Raw genomic sequence first — 13,449 nt, forward strand, 5'->3', positions numbered from 1 at the left:
CCATTTTCTACTATATATTTTCCTGAGATCACTTCCCCAATTCTAACTTGTATTTTCCTATTTGTTAAAAAGTCTTTGATCCATTTAAATATTTTCCCTTTAATGCCCAGTATTTGTAATTTAATTAATAATCCTTCCACCCACATCATATCATATGCTTTTTCTATATCAAAAAATACTGCCACTACACTTTCTTTATTTACCTGTGCTCTTCTAATTTCATGCTCTAAGCATAGCATTGGATCATTAGTACTCCTCCCTTTTCTAAAACCACTTTGATACTTTGACATATATCCTTTATTATTTAAATAATATACTAGTCTACTATTAATCATTTTTTCCATTATTTTACATAGATTTGATGTTAAGGCTATTGGTCTATAATTTCCAGGATTTGATTTGTCTTTTCCTGGTTTAGCTATTGGTACTATAATTGATTCCTTCCAGCTCAGTGGTAATTTTCCCTCCTCCCATATTTTATTATATAATTGTAATATTATATCTTTCGATTTTCCACCAAGTTGCCTTATCATTCTGTACCAAATTTGATCTTTATCTGGTGCTGTATTTTTTTGTCTTCCTAAGTGCATAATTTAATTCAGCTTTTGTAAATTCAACATTTAACAGATTATTTGTTTCTTCAACACTCTGTAATACATCTTTATATATAAGTTTTGTATTTTATCTTCCTTTTCTTCCCTCTTCACTAATATTATTTGAACTGTTAATTTTACTAAATGTTCTTGCCAATATTTCAACTTTATCTTCATCTTTTACTATATTTATATTATTTATTTTTAATATAGGATATTCAAACTCTCTCTTTATGCCATTCATTATTTTAATTATTTTCCAAATTGTTTCTATTTTTGTTTCTTTCCCTATTGTGCTACAGAAATATCTCCAATATTCTCTTTTTACCTTCTTAATAGTTCTCCTTACTATTGCTTGCTTTCTTTTATAATCAATTAAATTCTTATAAATTGGATTTCCTTTTAGTACCTTAAATGCTTTATTTCTTAACTTTATTGCTTCTTTACATTCATTTGTCCAGGAGGAACAGGTCTTCATTTGCTTGGGAGCTAAAAGGGTAACGAGACTCAGGTGGAAGCTATCATAGACAATTCTGAGTGCAGGAAACCAGACTAGGAAACACTCAAGGAAAGCTTTGTAAAATAAGTTATTTTTTCAAAACAATTCAAAACAGGTTCTCATTTGTGTGTAGATTTTCAACAGGAAACACTTGGAAGCTTATTCAGAAATGTTGCCTTTACGTTAATATGTTAAACACTGTGGCAGGAGGTAAAACTAAAACACAAGGAGTCAAGAGGGATGATGTCCCTCAATCTAACAGCAGTAGGTTCTAACTCAGTGAAAGATGAGAAAGTGTTTACATGCCATACATTTGATCAAGTAAAAGCAGCTAAATGGTCTCATAACATCCAGAGATGTTATTAAGAAGATATCAGCTGTGAAAGGAGGGCTTCTGACCTCCTCCTGGGAAACTTTTCCCTCCGTCTTTGCTGTAAGTGGATTGTAATATCCTCACTATCAGGACAAGACTATGATCTCTGACTGGGCCTCAAGTGTTCATTTAATGAACCGTGTCTTTGTCCCTGCAGGGTCAGCCTCACTAATGAATGGGTCACTGTGTTTCCCTCTTTCTGCTCATGTTTGTTTATTATTTTTTAAACCCACAGTCCTTGCTCCAGCTCTTAAAGACAGGACCTCTCTCTCAGTCTCAACAGGGTCAGGGTTCATCTGAGGTTCATTTCTGTTTTCTGGCTGCCACTGCTCCGCAGTGTTTAAGCATGCAGACGTGCTCCGACTGCAGAACACTCAGTTTTGCTGTGATTGAAAACAATATGGAAAAACACTGAATAAAAAATGAGCTGGTTTGCAGCAATCAGGAGGTTATGTGGAGCACTGTGGGATAAGTGCTCTGAATACCTTATTCTATATGAAATACTTCCAAGCTAAGAGGGAATTTGGCTGTAGCTGGATGCTGTCAAAACTCCCGCAATAGTGGGTCTATATTTATTGTAGAATAATAAAATGTAGAAATAATCTAAAGGGTAAAATGGAGTAAATATATAAAGTGAGCCAACCTCTGGGAAGCAGTCAAGGAAGTAAATCTGGTCAACATGTTTATTTAATCAAAGCCTAAAAAGATGATTTAATTTTAACATCTTTTCTCATTATTTCATGAGTTGTGTTACTAAGATACAAAGCTTTTTATAGTTTTCTAAAATAAATCTTAAGGTTGATTAAAACAAACGGCCACTTATCTGCTCTAATCCTCATTTTCTCATTAGTTCTTTTAAAAAAGATGAAATCCCATAATTAAGAAAAAAAAATTATTTTGTAACAGTAACATAGTCTGATGATGTTTGCAAAACATAAATATTTACAAATAAAAAGTAACTTGTCATGTTGTATTAACCCCTGTGGTTCCGTGGACATTTATTGGCATTTTTTCTATTTTAATTTTGCACAACCTTTGCTGTGTCGCAGCAAATGTCATGCATTTTCACCAGATTGTATATTTTGGAATTAACTTTAATTGTTTATGACCATAAAGCCTAAAAGTCGATCCAACAACAACTTAACTTTTGCAAGATGTCAGCTTATTTATCTTGCATTTCTTTGGATAAAACTCAATGAGTGCTTCGACAGCGAGTAGTTTTTTATCAACTCTCAATTAGACGTCCTTGTAGAGAGGGAATTAACCCTGTAATTTTATAATTGCATGTTTATGTAGCCTTTGGGAGGACAGAGTGTTACCATATTGAACTTTCTGCTTTGAGTCACATTAAGTTCAGCAGTAAATTTGTTTGCAAAGAGAGAATAACTGCTTTGGGTGAAGCAAACAAACAGACAAAATATTGCCTATCATGTCATTGTACTCCATGTGGAGTACAGAGAGAAGGTCATTATTTAGTCCCTTATTGACACAAGATCTTTTCTGTGTTAATGGCTGACATCCAAGCACCAGATGTTAAACTTGCAAAAATAAAACTAAATATGAAGGAGAAAAGAAAATGACCTGCAGCTAACACTTTATATCTGAAGGAATATTTTCAGCAGCTTAGCATTCATGAAAGACTGTTAACCCTAACCTGCTTTCAGTGTGAAAGGTGCCCTGGGCAGCAGAGCACTGAGTCACATTGACTAAAACTCTCCGCTCATGCTGGGTGTAAATTTCATTAACTGTAATACTACGATTATGTGTGCATGGCTTGAAGTAGCTCCTTTGATAACACCTTAATCATCATGTCCATGCAGCAGCTGCAAAACAGACATTTTAACCCACTGGTAACACGTCTCCTCCATTTTTATTTGAGCTGCTCTCTGCATACAGAATCAGGATTACAATGTAATGACACCAAGAAGGCTCAGCTGTAGGACCATTTAATGTGCTCATTACCTCAAATAGACTACTTACAGGGATTGGACAATTAAACTGAAACACCTGTCATTTTAGTGTGGGAGGTTTCATGGCTAAATTGGACCAGCCTGGTAGCCAGTCTTCATTGATTGTACATTGCACCAGTAAGAGCAGAGTGTGAAGGTTCAATTAGCAGGGTAAGAGCACAGTTTTGCTCAAAATATTGAAATGCACACAACATTATGGGTGACATACCAGAGTTCAAAAGAGAACAAATTGTTGGTGCACGTCTTGCTGGCGCATCTGTGACCAAGACAGCACGTCTTTGTGAAGTATCAAGAGCCAAGGTATCCAGGGTAATGTCAGCATACCACCAAGAAGGACGAACCACATCCAACAGGATTAACTGTGGACGCAAGAGGAAGCTGTCTGAAAGGGATGTGCTAACCCGGATTGTATCCAAAAAACATAAAACCACGGCTGCCCAGATCACGGCAGAATTAAATGTGCACCTCAACTCTCCTGCTTCCACCAGAACTGTCCGTCGGGAGCTCCACAGGGTCAATATACACGGCCGGGCTGCTATAGCCAAACCTTTGGTCACTCATGCCAATGCCAAACGTCGGTTTCAATAGTGCAAGGAGCACAAATCTTGGGCTGTGGACAATGTGAAACATGTATTGTTCTCTGATGAGTCCACCTTTACTGTTTTCCCCACATCCGGGAGAGTTACGGTGTGGAGAAGCCCCAAAGAAACGTACCACCCAGACAGTTGCATGCCCAGAGTGAAGCATTGGGGTGGATCAGTGATGGTTTGGGCTGCCATATCATGGCATTCTCTTGGCCCAATACTTGTGCTAGATGGGCGCGTCACTGCCAAGGACTATCAAACCATTCTTGAGGACCATGTGCATCCAATGGTTCAAACATTGCATCCTGGAGGCGGTGCTGTGTATCAGGATGACAATGCACCAATACACACAGCAAGTCTGGTGAAAGATTGGTTTGATGAACATGAAAGTGAAGTTGAACATCTCCCATGGCCTGCACAGTCACCAGATCTAAATATTATTGAGCCACTTTGGGGTGTTTTGGAGGAGCGAGTCAGGAAACGTTTTCCTCCACCAGTATCACGTAGTGACCTGGCCACTATCCTGCAAGAACAATGGCTTAAAATCCCTCTGACCATTGTGCAGGACTTGTATATGTCATTCCCAAGACGAATTGACGGTGTATTGGCTGCAAAAGGAGGCTCCACACCATACTAATAAATTATTGTGGTCTAAAACCAGGTGTTTCAGTTTCATTGTCCAACCCCTGTATGTTAAATGCCAAATATTAAAAGCATGTTGGTTGTCCCAATGAATTCGTATCACTCAACTCTCAGATTTATCTTCATATCTGTTCATATAACACCAGTGATGATCACTTCAGCTTTGAGAGGTTAAGGTTTAAGCCCCAGTTGCCTCAAAGACATTTTGAAATCTTTTAAAGTGTTCTTGATCGATAGTACTTTGGGATTTCTAAAGGTTTTTCAAAGTCTTTGTATGAAACTTTTCTTATTATTCAGTCCTATCCTTATACCCCAACCATAATGGATTTTTGTGCAGCATGAACTTGAAAAACTGAGAAATGTTAACAAGGCAAGGAGAATTTCAGAAGTGTAAATACTACAAAGACTTGTCACAAGACCAGAGAGATTCATCATCCTTCATCTACTGTATATCCTATTTTTAGCCAACAGCCATTTGGGAAGCAACCTAATAGAGCTAAAATATTATTTTCTCTGGTATTTTGAATAAAATTTACTAAATAAATTAGAGCAAGCCATTATGTGACCGGGTGCCTGTGAGAAAAATGCTGTAGAACCAATTTAAAATGGGTTCTGTTATTGTCGACCTTACTGTTTCATCCCTTGGGTTTAGTTTGGTTTTAGCTTTTGAAGTTTAAATTATTCATATGTTAAAGTTATATGTGTTAAAATAAAATAACCACTCCTCTGAAATAATTTAGGTACTAGGATTAAAAATAAGTAAGATTTTAAGAGATGGTCCTTACACATCAAAATATCATACTTTTGAGACTCAAATTTGACTATTTTTTCCTGCAGGTTTTATAGCATTCTGGTCATGAGTACAGAAATTCCCTTTGAACTGTTTTATTAGTAGTCTTATTTAAAAGCTTAATTAAAGCTTCAACAAATCACTTAAACAACACAGTATTGAAAGTCACAGAACTCCATTTCACAACTTTTTAGCTGCTCCATTTTAAAATATCTAACTTTTTTATTTGCCAAATAAGGACATATTCTTTGATAAATGTCAATTCTTTAAACTACAATATTTCTGGTAAGAAAAAGTATCTTTAATTTTATAAAAAAAAGATTATTATAATAATAAATAGCACTCTTAGTCCATTGTTTTCGCTCCTTCCTCAATTATAGACCGCAGGTCCAGTTTAACCTGAATTTTAAGTTGTCTAAAGTCCAAATGTCCCTTTTTTAACTTTTGTTTAAATGTACATTAACCCAGTAACTCAAATCAAAAGGCTTATGGGCAAAATGTTGAAATCAAAGTATGATAAAGAATGCCATTTCAACATAAATCAATGTAAAATTAACTGCATTTATTAGACATTAGATTTTTGCCCATTACAAAATTCAGGACAAGATAAAAGTCTGAAATAAACATTTCTTCACCCTCAGTTTTTTTCCATACCTATCCAAACATGCAAAATATTCCAATAAATTCCATCTTATTCCAGACTTTTCATAGGAACCCTGGAAAGACCTTCAAAAACTGAGATTACAAGAAAGTCTGCATGCTTGGAAGCAAAATATAAGAAATAAGTGATAAGATTTACTTTCCCGATTAATTAATTTTCAGTGTGCAGTTTGGGAAGGAGAACAAAGTTCACAGTACTGATGTATCATTACCTGGTTTAACCAACCTTACATAATGAGACTTCAGTTGAAGCTGGAACCATTAGCAGAATCCTTTGAGTAAAATTTAAATTCTTGTGAGGTTAAGTTGAATAATTTTGTTTCTGAGCACCTGGAATCAAAGATGTGACAGTGAGCCAAAAGGGGGAAGACAGGGTTGTTTTGCTGCGGTTTACAGATAAGTTGTGTTTGTTTGTGAGCTAATAAACAGCCCCAGAGGATGGATGAGTGACAAGATAAATGAGGGAAAACATGTTCTACTCCTAATAACACCCACACACTCTGGTGGTGACAAAAATGGCTGTTGGCAGCATCAAAGAAGTTTTTCTAAATTCCTCCAGCCGATGGGTCAGAGATGATGAGCCGAGCTGAAGTGAAACAACTGAAGCTTTTAGCTCTGTATTTTGTTTGCCTCAAAATATCTTCAATTCAAATTAGCTTCTTTTACCTCTCAGTTTTAACTGTCAGTTCGCAACACTAACAGATTCCATCTGCTCCAAAGTCTGTCAGGAAAAATGTCAGGGCTGTCAGTAAAATAAACTCCATAATTTCCCACAAAACACTTCAATTCCTTGTAGGCCAGATGACGAACAGATGAGTGATGAAGATATATGATACACGGGTGCTGAGTGGAAATGTAAAAGGACAACAAAGATCAAACAACCAACGTTCACTTGGTACACTTTAAACAATCACACAGAAAACATCAGTTTTTCTACTCATGTAAACACAAAGATTCGGCCTCTGGGAACAAAACGGTTGTTCTACATGGCATGGCTTAACTTTGTTCCAAAGAGACAACCTTGTTTTCTCTTTTAAACATACTGGGATCAGAAATATCTCTCAAGGTTAAGCAAATATTTTGATGCTTCATTTGTTGCAGGCTGAGAGGGGACTTGGGGAACAATGCAAAAGTTTCAGTGCAGTGATGCAGTACAGGGAGACAGTGGTAATAAGCACTGCACACATTATTCATCTCAGTATCTCTGCAAACAGATCCCCTAATGTTAACACTTTAATTTATCAACTCTGTCAAGAGTTTAAAAATAGTCTTGTCATTTAAAACAATCTCCATCCTCTGGTCTCTGATCGGTATCAGTAAACTCAGTGTTTACAGCAGGTTTTAAGCAAACGCTAGCCGCTGTAAAGTACATTAGTTGCTAGGAAATCCCCCAGAGTGAAATATCAGCATTATCAGCACTTGACTGAGTCTAATACAGGTCATATTTTTGGGTTTCCATGAGTGAGGTCTTTGTATCATGCACCAACTGTCATGTGGGTGTATGGATATCTCAATGGCTCAATATTGAAACCAGTTGTTAGGTCAACCACACACAAGTCAAACTACACCATGTTTCAAGAGCACACCCACATGCTGGGCAGCTGTATGATACAATCACCTAGCCTCATGCAAAACCCAGTGTGAAGCCAATTAAATGTCATCAAATTCTTCAAAGTGTGGCAAATTGTTGTAAGAGCAATGAACCCATTTTGACTTCACTAAGCAAAGCTGTGATTTGACAGTTGAGTCAGGATAATAATTATAGTTTTGCAGCATCAAATCTGACTGAGTGATCATAGCTATCTATCTACTTTAAACATCTAATAAAATTTAAATGTATTTTCCTCCGGTCTTCAAAATTATCCTCCTGGATCTTGTACTGTTACTGTTCAGGTAGTAGACAATCTAAATAACCATCACAGATTATAAAAATATGTTTATTTGCAATAACAGCACACATTCAGTCCAAAACTAGTTGTATTATTGCAATAAGTTCTCATCCATAACTTTTAAAAATAAGTTATCAATTTGCATCTGCTGCACATTTGCAATCAAATGACTCCTCTTGATTATGTAAAGATTGTGGAAAGAAGCATTTTGTTGTTTTCAAGTCATCAAAAGGTAAGGTTTGCAAATTTCTTCAATTTTGCTGAATAAGAAATACTGTTGACGGGTTTGACTATAGGTGAAACAAAACAAGATCTTACAATGCAACACGTCCCAATGAAAATATACTGCCTTTCACTTCTATACAGATAATACACAAAACCCCACATAGCCTATATTTTGTGACACTATTAGAGATCGTTTGACAGAAGAGAAGAACTGAATACAAATCTCCTTCAACAGATGTCAGACAGCGTTTAAAAGCTAGAAACACTGGGACTACAAATCTATCCTCCACTGTGAAATTTGGCTCGCTACACATAACCTTTGTGTATCGTTCCACCACAACATTCACATCCATATTAGTGGGAACTTGATACTTTCTTTTTTACCCCATTTCCTTCTGACTGCATGACTGACTTCCAATTTACAAACCAAAATTCAATTAATGGATTATAAAATTCTCCAAAATGAAGCAGAGACTTAACGTTTACTGAGAACCAAAGATCATTTCATACGTTTTACTAACGTCCTCTCTGTAACTGGCATCTAATTAATTTTCAAGTGTACTTCGTGATCGTGCTTCTTACATTTACAGCTCTGTGGCTCTGTCACTGATTACATTTCACTCTGCCAATCTCTTCATCACATTTCCCACAAACTGAGGTTCTCAGCATTACAGCAGAACATAATTAGATATTCCAGGAACCGATAAACATGATACTAGTTTGTTGTATATTACAGCACCAAATTTTAAGGTAGATCCAAGTCACAGAAGCCAAGCTGGGCAAAGATGTATCTGCTACTACCACCTATCTGATAGTTAATGTGTTTGTCCATTTTATGTGGTTTAATTTGTCTTTCACTTCAAGATGTCATACATTTTTGACAAATAGGAAAAGTACTGAACTGTATACTGGATGAAAAAGCCCAGAAAAAATCCTGAATTCTCATCAGGATCTGCATCAATGTCAAGTTCATCACTTCAAAAAATTTGCATTTGCTACATCTTAAATGTACTCATAGAAAATCCTCCATAACCTTAACCATGATTTTACAAACATAATAAATACACAGGTAAACAAATTAGGAAAACTCCGTAACCAATATTGGGCAAAAAGTAGTCAGAGAAAAGGACATTTTGCCTAGCTTTCTTAGCAGAAATAATAAAAGAGCATGCTGGCCTATTTCACCCCTTCTCCATTTTCATCTTTTTACGCAATTTTGGTTCATTTGTACCATAAACTGGAGGAACCTTTTATAGGAGGTTATGTACCAACAGATGTGGGGTTGAATATAAGATCCTCGCTAAATAATATGCAATATTTAATTATATGTGAGATTTCAGCATATGTATGACTAATAATTCATCGAAAATGCTGAACTACCAAAAGTAATAAATTGATACATAGAGAACACCCTCTCCCACTCCCTGTGGATCACTTCCGGTTCCAAGGAACCACACTTTCTCAGGACCTGAGATGATCCTCACAGATAGACACTGTTAGGAAAAAGTTGGCTCTTCAACAAAAACATCATAGGTCCAAACTGCAACAATTAGGTCTGCAGAGACAATCATCAGGGCTGATCTTCCTCAATCCAGGGTTTGTGCAGGTCTAGGATCAGGAACAGGGCAGCTAACATCGCTGCAGACCCCACACATCCTGGACACAAACTGTCTAGACTTATACTTATACCTAGACTTATACCTTCAGGTCGCTGCTACAGAGCTCTGTTTGCAAATATTACCACAGGCACAGAATCACAAACTGTCTTTAAATTTTTTTTTCTTTATAAAACAGTACCTGTGCTTACACATACATGTACATACGGGTTTCTATCATTCATATTATTTCTTGTAAAGTTTATATATTTATACTTAATGTCTGTATGTTGTGAGCATGCAGAATTGAAGTCAAATTGTTTGGGCCTTAAGAATCAGAATCTGCCTCATTGATCGAGACTGTGTGCACAAAGTAGCAACCCCACTGGTCTTTTTCAGGTTACTTTTAATGGGGTGGTTCGTTTCTTCTAAAAATAATAAAATATCCGCCAATATATTGACAGTGAGCAGTTTTCTTGTTCTTTTTGTTGTACATGTTTGTGCCCTGGGTTCAGATGCTGAGAAACAGAAGAAATTAGATATTTTCTTCACATCATGCTGTGGTGTGTTAAACTCAACCTAAACTGTTAAAATCAGCAGCAAGAACAAAAGCCATTCTGCATCTTAAGCAGAAAAGCAAATAGAAAACAAATAAGTGGCTGTGCAGTAGCTGTCATTGCCAAGGTAAAAATAAATATGAGCATACATGGCAGCGTGCCCTTTTCTCTTTATCTACCAAGAAAGGAGCTATCCTTTTCTGCAGTGAGGTGATATGGACATGAAAATGTTTACTCCCACAAGCTGACCAATAAAACGAAAGCCCCATCACCATTGACCAATGAGCAGCTTTATATGCAGGGTTTCTTTACTGGTTGACTTAAATATGAGCTGACAGGCCTGTAGATGTCTTCCTGGAAGGGTTGTAACAGGCTGGCAGAGGCGAGGGAGGGGTGAAGCAAGTTACAGTGCCACACAGGAAGGCCAACAAGCTCCACGTGGCCTGTGAATTCACCCCTCTGGTCAACAAGTTGCTGCACTGGCTGCTTCCCCAATAGGAAAAGTCACAAAACATTTCTGACATTTTATGGAAGTGAGAATACCAGGGGGATGAAAGATGCACACAGCAGGGAAGCATTGTTCAAGTCAAGGTGTGGCATTTTATCTCCATTTTACCCACAGCAGCTCAGAATCAGAATCAGAATCAGAATCAGCTTTATTGCCAAGTTCGTACATACAAACAAGGAATTTGACTCCGGTACACTTTGCTCTTTTGTTCTGTTTTTGCATTACAGAATATACAAATGTACAATTTACAATGTACAATATACACATATCTAATAGCTCTTCAGTATGTAAGCAGCTGTTTGCAGGCTCAGCAACAAAGACATTATACCCCAAACTGTGTGTTAGTCAGGCACATTTCTCTAGCCAAACTACTAATCTGACCTCCATTTTTCTGCAGCTATTCACTTCTGTCCACTCATGGTGTGCAAAGGTATGCATTACAAGAACGCAAAACACTTGAGTATTGTGGAGGGACACCCAAAGCCACTGTATGTGCATCCAATTACACTGTAATCCAGCTGAGTAATAATCTTCAACCCTTGCCAAGTGAAGTGAAAGTTGGCCTCAAAGTTTATTTTACTGCATTATTCTGTTATGAAAAGAAACAAGGACAACTTTTCAAACCTGCAGCCAAAGAGTGCAGAACATGTTTAAAATAAATTGAGCTCATCAGTCAGACTCACTCCAACTTTGATGCATTATTACAGCTTGAATTTAATCAAAATGAACACTCTTCTTTATATTTTAACTAAAGAATTGTTTTTTGTTGGTTGCACTGCAGAACAAAATCTCTTAAAATAGTATGAACAATCACTGGTCTTAATCTAAAAATCTCAAAATGCTTAGTCTTTATGGATCATTGGCAACCCCATACCTCAAACTTTATTTTAAAGAACATATTATAAGGGCCATTGTAGATAAAAAAAAAAAACATGACTACAGAGGAGTTGAAAGGTTGTTCATTTGTATACCTTTAATCATTTCCCATGATTAAAAGCATACATTTACAAAATTAAAGCAAAGATATTCTCTGACATTGTAAAGTCAGATATTTGACAGAAAATGACAAAATTCTATAAGGGTGAAGTGGTTGATTTATGAGATGTGCATATAGATATTTTCCGAAGTGCAAGTGGAAGATCCGGGCTCCTTTCTTGCATCAGAATGATTCCTGGGTTCAAACTCGCCATGAACGGGATCTGGAATAAACGCCTGAGACAGTGAGGAAAAAGCTGCACTGTGGCTGCGTTGCCTCTGCACCCGAGAGATGTTCTAATAAAGTAAAGGAGCCTAAATTAATATATCCTACTTTTAATATCGTAAATGTATGCCTTTAGTCATGGATCCACATCCCCTATTGCCTTCTAGCATCAGCCCTAGGTTTATGTTGCATTATAATGCAGAAAAAAGTCATTGAAGCGTATCATCTGAGTACATAGTCACATCCCATATAATGAAAAATATCATTATATGCTGATATAAAATGAAGGGGAAACACTTGCCCACAATTATTTTGAATAAAACCTTTCTGTGACAAAGTTATCTTACTATTCACACATTTTCATCCATCTCCCACTGAGATTTCTGCTTTCACTTCGATCCAACTTGAAAGTAAACGTTTCCCAAGAGCTTAAATATGTCTGTCACTTCTGACAATTCTTCACTGGAATTACTTTCAGAGTTTCTGTAAAAACTGCTGACTGAGTAACTGTGGCACTCCTCCTGGAAGGAGACATTGTAATGTTAAACTGTGCCAATTCAATACTGTCAGTCCACCTCTCCTCCATTGGGGTTAAGACTTATGAGGTAAATCTATTAAGCTTCGTAAAGAATAAGTCAGAAATAATACCTCCTATGTCTTTCTATTGAGCACTTTTCCTTTACCTTCATGGAAAACATCACACAGTAAAGAAAAGATGAGAAAATGTTTTAGATTAAATTAGGACCAAGGTAGCAGAGAGTTTAATTTACATACTTCATTCTCCAGAAATCTTAACACAGTCTTATTTGTGGGTCGCTTTAACATACATGTAACTTGAAAATGATTTCTCACAAGCTAAGGTTCATTTTGTTCGGTGGAGACTTGTCATGTCCAACAAGTAAACAAGTCCAAGGCCCTGTTTACAAAACAATGATTCATTGAAAACAGGATTGTTTTTTTGTTTACATGAAAATATTTAAATTTAGATTTTTGTGCACAACACTAGCAGAAACGTGAAAACAGTGTAATTCCCACGCCATGCCATTAGTGGGCGGTATGTTCTTTAAAACTCAACATGCGCATGCATACAAACATTCCCTGTTAGACTAGAAAATAAGCACTTTGTTGGAGAATCGTTGTTAGATTAAAAAAAGTCAGCAGCACAAACAGTAATGTGCAATCCCTCATCGTTATTGTTGATCTCATGGTCTGTGGGGTTTTACATGCTGTGCAGGCTCGCATTACTTGCTACAGATTGCAGTCATGCTACTCATGTGCCAGGGCGTCCTAATACAGAAAGATTACGTTCTTCCTGTCCACACAAAAATGAAAAGTGAGGCGTTTTCTAAACTTTACACTGTGG

At 36.7% G+C, this 13,449-nt stretch overlaps 1 protein-coding gene across 3 annotated transcripts in view; it reads right to left on the reverse strand.

Moving 5' to 3' along the window:
* Window positions 1-13,449, reverse strand: part of LOC124865681 (thrombospondin type-1 domain-containing protein 7A) — a 305,007-nt gene that overhangs the window by 185,606 nt on the left and 105,952 nt on the right. The window lies entirely within an intron of this gene.

This window comes from Girardinichthys multiradiatus, chromosome 3 (genome assembly GCF_021462225.1).
Source record: "Girardinichthys multiradiatus isolate DD_20200921_A chromosome 3, DD_fGirMul_XY1, whole genome shotgun sequence".
Taxonomy (NCBI): Eukaryota; Metazoa; Chordata; class Actinopteri; order Cyprinodontiformes; family Goodeidae; genus Girardinichthys; species Girardinichthys multiradiatus.